Source organism: Dendrobates tinctorius, unplaced genomic scaffold (assembly GCF_039654945.1).
Source record: "Dendrobates tinctorius isolate UK_male_01 unplaced genomic scaffold, ASM3965494v1 ptg000138l, whole genome shotgun sequence".
Lineage (NCBI taxonomy): Eukaryota > Metazoa > Chordata > Amphibia > Anura > Dendrobatidae > Dendrobates > Dendrobates tinctorius.
This window is the reverse complement of record NW_027361806.1, coordinates 6,071,927-6,083,951: the sequence shown is the minus strand read 5'-3', so window position 1 is coordinate 6,083,951 and position 12,025 is coordinate 6,071,927. Positions and strand designations below refer to the sequence as shown.

At 41.2% G+C, this 12,025-nt stretch overlaps 1 protein-coding gene across 2 annotated transcripts in view; it reads left to right on the top strand.

Moving 5' to 3' along the window:
• Nucleotides 1–12,025, top strand: part of PTPRF (protein tyrosine phosphatase receptor type F) — a 1,130,165-nt gene that overhangs the window by 322,900 nt on the left and 795,240 nt on the right. For both annotated transcript variants that reach the window (XM_073544479.1, XM_073544478.1), the window contains exon 2: nucleotides 9,037–9,092. The gene's annotated coding sequence lies outside the window, so the exon portion shown is untranslated. The remainder of the gene's footprint in view (nucleotides 1–9,036; nucleotides 9,093–12,025) is intronic.

The window sequence follows — 12,025 nt, the reverse complement described above, 5'->3', positions numbered from 1 at the left end:
TCTCGTCTTCAGCTTCCTGCTGGCGCCAACGAGCGACTCCATGGACGCAGGAGGAAGTAGGCAGCAGAGCTGCCGTCTGACAGGTAACGACCGCCGACCGCTGCTGCATCGCTGATGAGATCTGCCTATTTGGCAGCTCACTAGCGACCATTTAGTGATGCACCAGCGATCCTGACCGGGTTGTACCGTTGTCGGGATCGCTGGTGCATCGCGAAATGTAACTGGACCTTAAGTCTGAAAGTCCTTTAGTATCCAGAGCTGTAATTAGTGAAAATTATACATTTACCTTGCATATAATGTTTATCAGAAAAGCTTATCCATCTACACACATTTTTTATAAGTCCACATAAAAACATGATGGGAAGATCTGCAAAGGATTCATCTATGGAGAAAAATTGCAACTGTATTTACATGTATGTGGTGATACTTTAAATGGGTGGTCTGAAAGTAACATTTATATTAATCCTACATGTATCTATTGAATATAATAATCTAATCTTTTTTCTAATATACTTTAATTAAAAATTCCATTTTGGTCCCTCATTACACTATCCAACACAAAACTGCTTTATTCTTTTACATTTTTCTGTTGTGATGATACTTTTTTTGCAGAACTCCCCAGTGCATGCCAGGATACTCAAATGGGAAGTCATCTAGGGACAGAGGCTGCTGTCACTACCATAGCCTTTGCTCCCACCCTGAAATGAAACGTCATCAGTGATGGCCATTTTAGGGGCTGGCTATTTTCTGCTCTTCTGATCTTGCATCGTTTGTCAATTCCAATGTTTGTTGAGAATGAGCTTCCGTCTTGCTAAGCAATATTCTTCTTAATGCACAGTGACAGTGCGCTCCCTCACCAGCTCTGATGAGAAGTGACGAGCCAGCAAGTGCGTGCATGGTCAGAGCACATTGTGAGGAGAATACTGGCGAACAGAGACCAACCTTTCCCTCAAAAGTGACTTCACTTGATGATCCTACTGAGCATGAATTGCAATTGACAACTGGTGCTCAGAACAGGAGGGACTATCACAGACTCTAAAATGGGTGTCACTGATGACAATTCATTTCATGGTGGGGGCAGAGGATGCGGCTGTGACCGCAGCCCCTACCCCCTTAATGGTGTTTCATTTGAATATCCCAGCACGCACTGTGGGGTTCTCAAACAAAACATCATCAAGTAGGTAAAAAAATAAAGCAGTGATATAGTGTATTGAAGGAATGATAAAGACTTTTTAATTAAAGTATATTATAAAAGAGATTAGAGTATTATATTGACAAACAATTAGGACTAAAATAAATAGTTTTGGACAATTCCATTAACGTTTTTACAGATTTCAATATCAGTCATTTGAAATCATTTGTGTCTATAGCCTAATTGTATAAAGCAGGCCAAAGACATGAGCTCAATATTGGCCAATCTGCAGCTATCACCTCTGACTCCATGAACATGTCATTTGAGTTGGCCAAATTGGCAAATTATCTCTGTGATTGAGAGCTGTATCAGACGCCATCCAATATCCAGACTTTTTTTGAGAATCAAATGAAAATCATGAAGGTAGACAATTGAAGGAGTCTGAAAACCACCATACAAATTATTTGTGAATCCCACTGAGAAAAAAAAACATTACCTTATGTCAAGTTTTAGTATCATCTGGTTTTCCACAATATGTAATGATGTCTGGTACCTGAAAAGCTACAGAATTTGCAATTCAGTTTGAGAATTTAAATGAATATAAATTATGATGTACCTGATCAAATAAATTCAGTGAACAGTTATTACATTTACAGTCATGGCCGAAAGTGTTGGTGCAGGTGGGGTGGGCAAACTTCTGAGTGGGCCCTTAACCATGTAACCATGATTATAAAAATGGTGGCACTCCCTAATAGTGGATGTAGGAGAACCTCATCAGATGACAGAGCTGTTACTAAAAAAAAAATTTCTAAAAGTCCAACACTGTTATTGCCGCCATATGGTGACATATAGTGGTAGATACCAGTCCTGCAGAACATGTAAGAGTTTTCAGCACAGTTATATGTAGTGACTTACAGCTGACAATTTTTCTGATGGGGTTATTCACTTTTCCCGTCTTACCCATCTGGGCCAGACCAACATGTCAACTTTTTCCAGTCAGGACTCGGTTGCAGAGATTACAACAAAGACGCATTTGACATCTCATGTTTCAGGCACTGTCGCCCTCTATCTCCAACCTGCACAAACTCCTTATCCTGCTGATATCCCAATACTGATCCGCTGCTGCTATATGGGTCTCTATTACTGTACTTACTGTGTGGTACTGTGTGCCCTTTAATTTTCCTCCTACTGGGGCCTTAGAGTCTCCTTGAATTGCATTCTTAAAGAATGATGTCAACAAAAGTGCCCCACAAATACTAAAATACCTCTACAGTGAATTCCTCCACATGCACAATATGATGACCCTACTGTACTCCACTCTTCACCTGCCCTGTAAAAGTATGGTGACACCAACACAGTGTGATCCCCAAACTGTGACCCCCACACAGCCCTTCATGCAGTATAATGAGCCTACATACAATATAATGGCCCTACACTGTATGATGGACCTCACACAAACCTTCACACTGTATAATTAATTGCTTGCATACAGTTTAAAGGCTCCAACATAGCCATCCAAATATTATAATAGCCCCCACATAGTCCTCCATACAGTATAATGCATCCCTTAGTCCTCAATACAGTTTTATGACCACGACAATCTTGTAATAAAAATATAAAATACAATACTCATCTCTCCTCCTTATTACTTCGCTGCTCCAGCTTCCGTAGCTAGTCCTCTGAAGCGTCACACATCTTGGCGTAGAGGAAGCGATGTAGTGACGTCATTGTGCTGAGACGTCAGACGCCGAGGAAGAATGACGGGGAGGAAGCGTCAGCTGACGCTCCCTCCTTGATCATTGCTTTCAACTGTATCGATAGATACCGATACAGTTGAATTTGCGCCCTCCCCTGGCTCAATAGCCCCATTGCTGCCGCACGGCAGTGTTTAACTGTATAGGGGTGCTGCGCACGCTGATGCAGTTAAAGGTAGCGTAGGTCCCTCAGAGCATGGGGACGGGACGGACACACCCTTTGCTTCACGGTAGCAATGTTACTGGTTGGCACCTTTGAAATTGTTCCATAAAATGAAGTATTTCTTCCAGAAAATTATTGCAATTACACATGTTTTGTTATACGCATGGTTATTTCCTTTATGTGTATTGTAACAACACAAAAAAAACAAAGAAAAAAAGGCAAATTGGCATAATTTTACACAAAACCCCAAAAATGGACCTGACAAAACTGTTGGCACTTTGCAAAAATGTGGGTACACAACTTTGTTTCAAGCATGTGATGCTCATTCAAACTCACCCGTTGCAAGTAACAGCTGTGGGAAATATGAAAATCACACCTAAAACAAGATAGAAAAGGGAGAATTTGACTCAATCTTTGCATTGTGTGTCTGTGTGTGCCACAATAAGAAAATGGAGGATACTGTCTTTGGACTTCAGAACCAAAATTGTTGAACAATATGAACAATCTCAAGGTTACAAGTCCATTTTCCGATATCTTGATTTCCCTGTGCCCATGTGCAACATAATCAAGAAGTTTACAACCCATGGCACTGTAAGGCTACATTCACACGTAGTGGAACGCTCGCAGAAATTACCGCAAGAATTCCATTACGCTGGAAAATCGCATTTTAAATTCCCACGATTTTCCCGCGGAAAAACTAGCATTTTGCAAGTGTTATTAGCTTGCAGAATTGCTAGCGTTTTCCAAGCGATCTGTAGCATCGCTTGGAGAACTGATTGACAGTTTGGTCATACTCGTCAAACATAGTGTTTGACGAGTGTGACCAACTTTTTACTATTGAGGCTGCCTATGCGGCATCAATAGTAAAAGATAGGATGTAAGAAATTAAAAAATATATATATTGTTATTCTTACCTTCCAGCGTCCCGCGCAGCCTTCCCGCCTCTTTCCACGCTCCCGGTCCCAGTAATCCTTTGCGAGAATTACCACGATGACGTCGCGAGAATGACCGCGAGACTTCGCGATCCCGCGAGAACGGACGTCATCGCTCGCAAAGGATTACTGGGACCGGGAGCGTGGAGAGAGGTGGGAAGGCTGCGTGGGACGTCGGAAGGTGAGAATAGCAATATTTTTTATTTTAAATTCTATTTTTTACAGGGATATGGTACCCAAAGCCCGGAGGACAGTCTCCTCTCCTCCGGACCGTGGGGACCATCCGCAAATGTTCTGCTTACTTTTCGCATGGTGTGCATTCCTATGGGTGCGGGATCGCTGTGATTCCGCTAAATTAATGAGCATGCTGTTTTTTTTACGTGAACCGATTCTGCCGCGGTAAAAACCACAGCATTAGCACAGCATTGCGGAATCCCATAGGAATGCATGGGATGCTTATTTTTCACGTTTTCGCGGCAAAATCGCGCGGTTAAAACCGCCGCGAAAAAACCACCATGTGTGAACATAGCCTTAGTAATCTTCCTGGATGTTGACGGCAGAGAACAACTGATGAAAAGTTGCGACACAGGATTGTCCAGATGATGGATAAGCAGCCGAATTAAGTTACAAAGTAATTCAAGCTGTCCTGCAGGCTCAGGGTGCATCAATGTCAGTCCGAACTATCCGTCGATAATTGAATGAAATGAAACACTATGGCAGGAGACCGAGGAGGATCCCAATGCTGACACACAGACATAAAAAAGCTACACCGCAATTTGCCAAAATGTACGTGAGTAAGCCAGAGTCCGTCTGGGAAACTGTCTTGTGGACAGATGATACCAAGAAAGAGCTTTTCGGTAAAGCACTTCATTTTACTATTTACCGAAAACAGAATGAGGCCTTCAAAGAAAAGAACACATTACCTACAGTCAAACATGCTGGAGGTTCAAAGATGTTTTGGGGTTGATTTGCTGCATCTGGCATTGGGTGCATTGACTGTGTTCAAGGCATTATGAAATCTGAAGCTTACCAAAAGATTTTTGGTCGCAATGTAGTGCCCAGTGTCAGGATGCTGGGTTTGCGTCCTAAGTCATGGGTCTTCCAGCAGGACAATGACCCCAAAACATACTTCAAGAAGCATCCAGAAATGGATAGAAACAAAGCATTGGAGAATTCTGAAATGGCCTGCAATGAGTCCAGATCTAAATACCATTGAACACCTATGGAGAAATCGTAAAATTGCTGTTGGGAGAAGGCACCTTCAAATATGAGTGACCTGGAGCAGTTTACAAAAGAAGAGTGGTCCAAATTTCCAGTTGAGAGGTGTAAGACGCTTGTTGATGATTATATTAACCGTTTGATTGCAGTTATTTATTCCAAAAGGTGTGCAACCAAATATTAAGTTGAGGGTGCCAACAATTTTGTCCAGCCCATTCTTGGGGTTTTGTGTAAAATTATGTTCAATTTGCCGTTTTTCGCTTTTTTTTTGTGTTGTTCCAATACACACAATATATATAACAAAACGTGTAATTGCAATAATTTTCTGGGAGGAATATTTCATTTTCTGGAACAAGGGTGCCAACAATTTTGGCCATAACTGTACATAAATTGTATAGTGCAAACTGGTATTCAAAGTGTATGTCATTGTGTATTTTCACCCATGCATGCTCAGTCACTCTCCCCACAGTCTGGTCTCTGCATAATGATATTCTGATTGTTATAGAGCAGTCAATAGAAATCTCTTCCTGCCCTTGCAGTTACAAGACAGTAAAGCTGATGCTGCTTATCCAGTATTAAGGGAAAATTTGTTCCCGACTCCAAAAATTCCCTGGATCAATGTCCCATCTGCAGAATGTAGTACCTACAGAATAACCCGTAAAACGATAATCTAAACAAAGACATATAGTCAATTTGTGAACTTGTCCAGTCGCCCATCGCAACATTGTGTGACAGAGACTAATGATGGTGAAATTTTATTTCCTTTGGCAAATGGCCCCTTGTCCTCATTGCAGGCCTATATGTAACTGATCAATAGAAAGATCACTGTACTGTGCATTTGTATATTTGTACATTGTGAGTAAATTACCCCTAAACCATCTTTTTTTTAACTAAATAAAGTTTCATTTAGACGTCCGTGCAAATCGACGTGATCTCAGACCGCAATGCACGAAATGACCATAAGTCTCCCAACCAGAACATGACAGGTTCATGTATTTCTAAGTGGCTGTCACACTCGGGTCGGGAGACCCACGGCCAGTCAGTACATTGCAGTTCAAGATCGGACTCAATTGCTTAAACGTCTGTATGAACCCTAACTCCAAGCTTGATAATCTGTCTTGGTATTGCAATCCATGCATTCCCTTAATAACCTTGGTCTTTCTCATTTGCATCTACTATAGTTCAGCTATGTCCTTTTTCTAGACAGAATCCCAAAATGTTTAAATTCTACTCTGTATGCCCTAAGCAAGGTCAATGTCATGGCTCGGTTTCGGGATTCAGTCCTGTGACCTTTTGCTGCATGGTCAGTTTTGTCTCTGCTGAGCTACAGTCCTTTTCATCTCTCCAAATGCTGATGGTTTCCTTTAGCTTGGTTTCCCTTTCTTGGTTGGTTTCACTCCAGGTGTTTTCCTGTTTTCTCTGTGCTCTGTTCTATCACATTTTGAGATGGGCTTTATATGTTCACCTTTCACTTACCTCACTTGCTGGCCATACTTCCATATAGATCGGTGTTTGGAGATTCAGCTCCTCAGGTAGAGGTTTATCCTGTCTGGTAAGCTCCAGTTGTTTTTTCCAGCTGCAAATTTGTGAGTTTTCCTCCCCAGCACCTTTCCCTACTTCTTCACATTTGGCGGTTTCGGAAGTTTCAATTATTCTGTTTGTTTTTTGGTTCTTCCTTTTCATCCCTGTCTATCCTTTGTGAATGTAATTTAGTTTCTCACCCTGGGTTCTTCTGTCTCCCTGCACGCTTTCCTCTATCCTTGTTGGATTTGTGTTACGACCTCCCCTCTGGATCCTTAGGAGGTACGAGAAACCCCTCAACAGCCTTTTAGGGAGCCAGGTCCGAGGAGGTGTATTTAATTGTGCTGCTAGGGCCTTTTCTAGTCTGTACAGTGACCAGTTGGGTAAAGGTGTGGCTTTTCTCTTTGGTAGTTCTTTACCTCCTCTGTTACCTGTGTGAGTGTGTGAGCAAGATCAAACACATACTTTTCAAAGATGTATCCATACCTCCTCATAGTTGCTGATCAGATTAGTTTGACGGGACCAATCTCTCATAAACCTCATGTTGATGTTAGCTTATGAGGTTATTTTCATTGCAATGCTCCAGGAAAAAATGTTAGAAAACTTTCAAATATTTGGCCTATAGTTTCCCACTTTTCAAGTCTTCTTGTGGATGACTGCCTTTCATAATCCTTGGTTTGTCTGTTGTAGTGTTTTTTGAGGCAGTGTTGCACTTCTTGGCAAGTTAAAAAGGTTGTGCAGGATTTTATTTTTTGCTATCTACCTGCCTGTTGTCCTCGACACCGGGTTGGAGCAGTCACTGATTCAGTTACTCCTTGTCAGTGGAGCAGCACTTCTTCTGGGCTGCTATGTGGATGGGGCGTGACTGCTGACATCATGCTGAGTGACAGCCTGCTTCCTGTAGGCAGCATGGAGCTGTCTGTCAATCAGCATAACATCAATCATGCCCCCATCAACAGAGCAGAGCGACAAAGATGCCGCTTCTCTGTCAACTTGATGTCACCAGAAATCACAGAATCGCTGACAGAAGCGATCTGTGACGGGCTTTGTACTTGCCGAGATTAGCAATTAGCACTAGGCACAACAGGCAGGCAGTTAGCAACTACCTGCCTGTTAGTTCTTAAGCACATTGCAAAAAAAAATAATCTCAGATAACCCCCTTTAAGCAGGTGACATTTAATGTATACTTTTCCTAGTTATGTCATCAGCTTCCCCTGAGCAACACAGATGAGGGGACACATGGGCACAAATTGTAAAAAGTCATTTTTTATGTTTGCAACACTGTAAATGTTTTGAAAACAGCTATTAACAGCCTTTCAAGATTTTTGATTGTGAAACTGATTTATTTGATAACTTCATTTGCTTCATTTTGCTGACATTGGCATCTGCTGGATTGTGTACATTAAGGGTGTGTGCACAGGGTGCGGATTCTGCTGCGGATCCGCAGCAGATTTGGCCCTGCGGATCCACAGCAGTTTCTGCTGTGGTGTACTGTACAATTAGAACCTATGTAAATCAAAAATCGCAGTGCCCACGGTGCGGAATTTTCCACGCGGATTTGCTGCGGTTTTAAATCCGCAGCATGTCACTTCTTTGTGCGGATTCCGCAGCGGTTTGGCACCTGCTCCATGACTGGTGTCAAACCGCAGGCAAATCCGCAGAATATCCGCAGATAAACCGCAGGTCTTTTGATCTGCGGATTTACCTCAGGATTTAGACAAATCCGTGCAGAAAATTCTGCAGCAGAATCTGCAACATGTGCACACACCCTAACACATATAAATTGAGATTGTACATTTTATTAGTCCGCAGGAAAGTAGATGGAACAATGATTTATGTATGAAAAAAAATCTATACATGTTATTATATTGTAAATTGTCTGAGAAGATCACATTGATGAACTAACAACTGATTTTCAGATTATATGACTCTTACCCCTTTAGCTTTGGTCAAACATTTCCTTCTCAAATGTCCTGCATAATATCCTGCTGGATAAATGCTGGAAGTGCACTGGGGGTGTCAATGCAATTGCACTGCTTCTTTGGAATGCATTGATATGCCCCAATGCACTTGCAGCCTAAGTTGCATATGGCTTCCGAATTAGATTTTCCATGACTAGAACAACGGATCATAACAAAAGGTATCATTTATATTGGATGACACCACTCCTATATATGTAAAAACATGCTGACAAGTTCCCTTTTATAATGTATGCTGTTTCTGTTGTGAAATCTGGCTACATATTCATGCAGTGTATCTTTATGTATGGATGAAGTGATCCCCCTAACCATCTGTCTTTTTTTTTTCTGAATACAGGATTAACACCTAAGAACATTGTGTATCCTAAAAGCTATTTATGTTGTTCATGTAAGGTAGGTGTTGTAAATGTAATTCCTCCTTCTCTTTATATTGCATGGGATTGTGATTACTATCAACTAAATGTGTAACACATACCATACTCAAAATTATTATCTGTTGGCAATATTTAAGTGGAACATATAGTTTCATGGTACCAATTAACCCGAGAAAAGATGAGGTGGCCAAAGTGTCTCCTAGGTGGCTTCTCCTCAACAAAATCAGCTTTATAGACCGATCTCTCTCTGTTTGCTTATGGGGATGACTAGCCAAGGGGCCGGGGCTTTGCCCCCCCATGTAAAACTTTTCCCTTTGCATGTCTTGTTTTAAAACCTTGTATCTCTGAAACATTGCTGTATTCAGAAGTAATGTATAGCTTTCTATTGAGAGCCATTCCAACTTTTATGCTGCCAGTGGTTGATGCCAGGTTCCTTTAATGGTCCCTAATGGCAATAAAATACAGATAAAAATTCATGTCTCTTGTGCCAGCTGATGTGAGCATAATGTTAACCATACCAAAGAGTTGCGTACTATAAAGCCAAATAAAACATCTATTATGGGACTTTTAGAGAGAATGGGCTTGGCTCTGGTTGGTCCCATGTAATTTACAATCTAGTGGCAGGATTTTCTTCTGCAAAGAAATTGCGCTGTTACCAAGGAATTGGCCCAAGGGTGAAGTAAAGGAGGTTAAGGGGGAAATAAACACTAAACCCTTCTGTTGTGGGTAGCAACAATCGGAAACCTACCGTAAGTCTGAAGCCATTTGCTTTCCACCTGTCTTTCATGTTCGCCGCTGCCCATACAAGCAAGCTACCGGTAATTGTAGATTATTACACTTGAAGACTATGGAGCCTCAATGTTTCTATAAGCCACTCTTCTTTTTCATTTACATCTATTTTATGTTTTCTAATTACACAACTAAGTATTTTCAAGCTGCAAATAAAGTTGTTTTTTTCTCTAATTGAGGTGAATTGATCTATTGGGATTGTTTCTATCTTGCTGTCGATCAGCACAGCATGATGGTGACCCTGAAATGGACTCTATTTCTTTTAAAACCTTTGATACTGTAATAATAAAGGAGTGTCTGTGGGTTTTTAAAGTAAATCTAACAGCTAATACATGCTGCCCGATTTATGGGCAGCATGTATCAGGCACTTTATGTATGAGCTCAGCCGCGCATGTTTTACTCTGAAATGCTGCGGTGTTTCAGAGAAAAACATACTTTAAAAACTGCATGGGACTCAGAGGCATGAAATACTAGTCAGACAGGTGGGTCCCTGGGGGCTTCTCCCCATCTGCTTCTCTGGATTGACAGGTTTTTTCTTATACATAACAAAAAAAACTGACTGAACCACCAAGAATTAGTCTGAACAGGTGCATGCCAAAAAACAACTTACATATCAAAATAGGAAAATGGTTGCACTCTTATCGTGTTGAAAGCATGTCAATGTGAAATACCTGAGATGTGAATAGCAAAATTGCTTTAGAAATTTAGGAAAAATACACATAAGACGCTTCGCACAAAATTTGGCCAAATAATGTGAGCCCATCCACCATCATCAAGGTGGATGGGCTCACATGTCCATTGTGAACACTTACCTAAGGCTGATATCTGCATGCATGGGTGAAGGTGAACACCTTCCCCTATGCATGTCACGCACAATGTCGGGCTCACATGTCCATTGTGAACACTTACCTAAGGCTGGAGTCACACTGGCGAATAAAACGGACGAATGCAATGCGATAAAAAAATCGCATTGCATTCGAACCCATATTATTCTATGGGGCAGCTCTCATCATGCGATTTTTTATTGCATCCGATCCTCTGACCGAGACAACCGCAGCATGTCACCGATTTTCGGATCGGATTCGACAATGCATGTCTATGGGGGCGAGAAAAAATGGGATTGCAAACGGACCCGATGTGTGAGTTGCGATAAAAATCGCAACAAAAGCCGGCAATTTTTTTTCCTAAATACAGTAAAATCACAGTGTCCAGTTAAATAAAGCAACAAATTAATAGATATAGACACATTAAATAAATATATATATATTTTTAGATATATATATATATATATATATATATATGTATATATATATTTTATACATGTTATAGAGACACATTAATATATATATTTCTAGTTCATACAGTTCTTAATTGCAGAATAGCCGCTGACACATTAGCCGGCTTTTGTATAACATTCTCCTGCCCGACATGAAATGACACATGGTTTACATATAGTTAACCATTTCGTTTCATGTTTTTTTTTTTTATGTCTATCACTATTAATTATATGAGGGCTTGTGTGTTAAATTTTGGGCTTGTAGGGGTTCATTTAAGGGGTTAATTTGTTGTATTAAATTACAGGGACTCCCTGCAGCCTCAGTGACGTCAGCGGTAGTCTCTGCAATTTAATACAACGAATTAATCCCTTAAATGAACCCCTACAAGCCCAAAATTTAACCCACAAGCCCTCATATAATTAATAGTGATAGACATAAAAAAAAACATGAAATGAAATGGTTAACTATATGTAAACCATGTGTCATTTCATGTCGGGCAGGAAAATGTTATACAAAAGAAAAGCTGGCTAATGTGTCAGAGGATATGAACACCTTCCCCTATGCATGTCACGCAAAATGTCGGAAGACAAAGGGCAACACGAGGGGAAGGAAGCCCAAACACTAGGTAAAGGGGGAGTGGAGACCTCTAGGCAGATCTAATAGCACCCTGCCTGCCCTACCTTCCCTATATTGGTACCACACCAATCACCGAGCAGGAACCTAAGCCCTGCATATGCCTAGAGCTGGGCCCTGAATAGGGAAGGGGAGGGAGATGAGCACTGGTCAGTCCCTACTGTACACTAAAGAAAAGGGAGACAAATAAGGGGGAAGCAGCTTATATTGAGCAGACTAAAAGAGGTAACACCAAAACATCCTCCAACAGCAG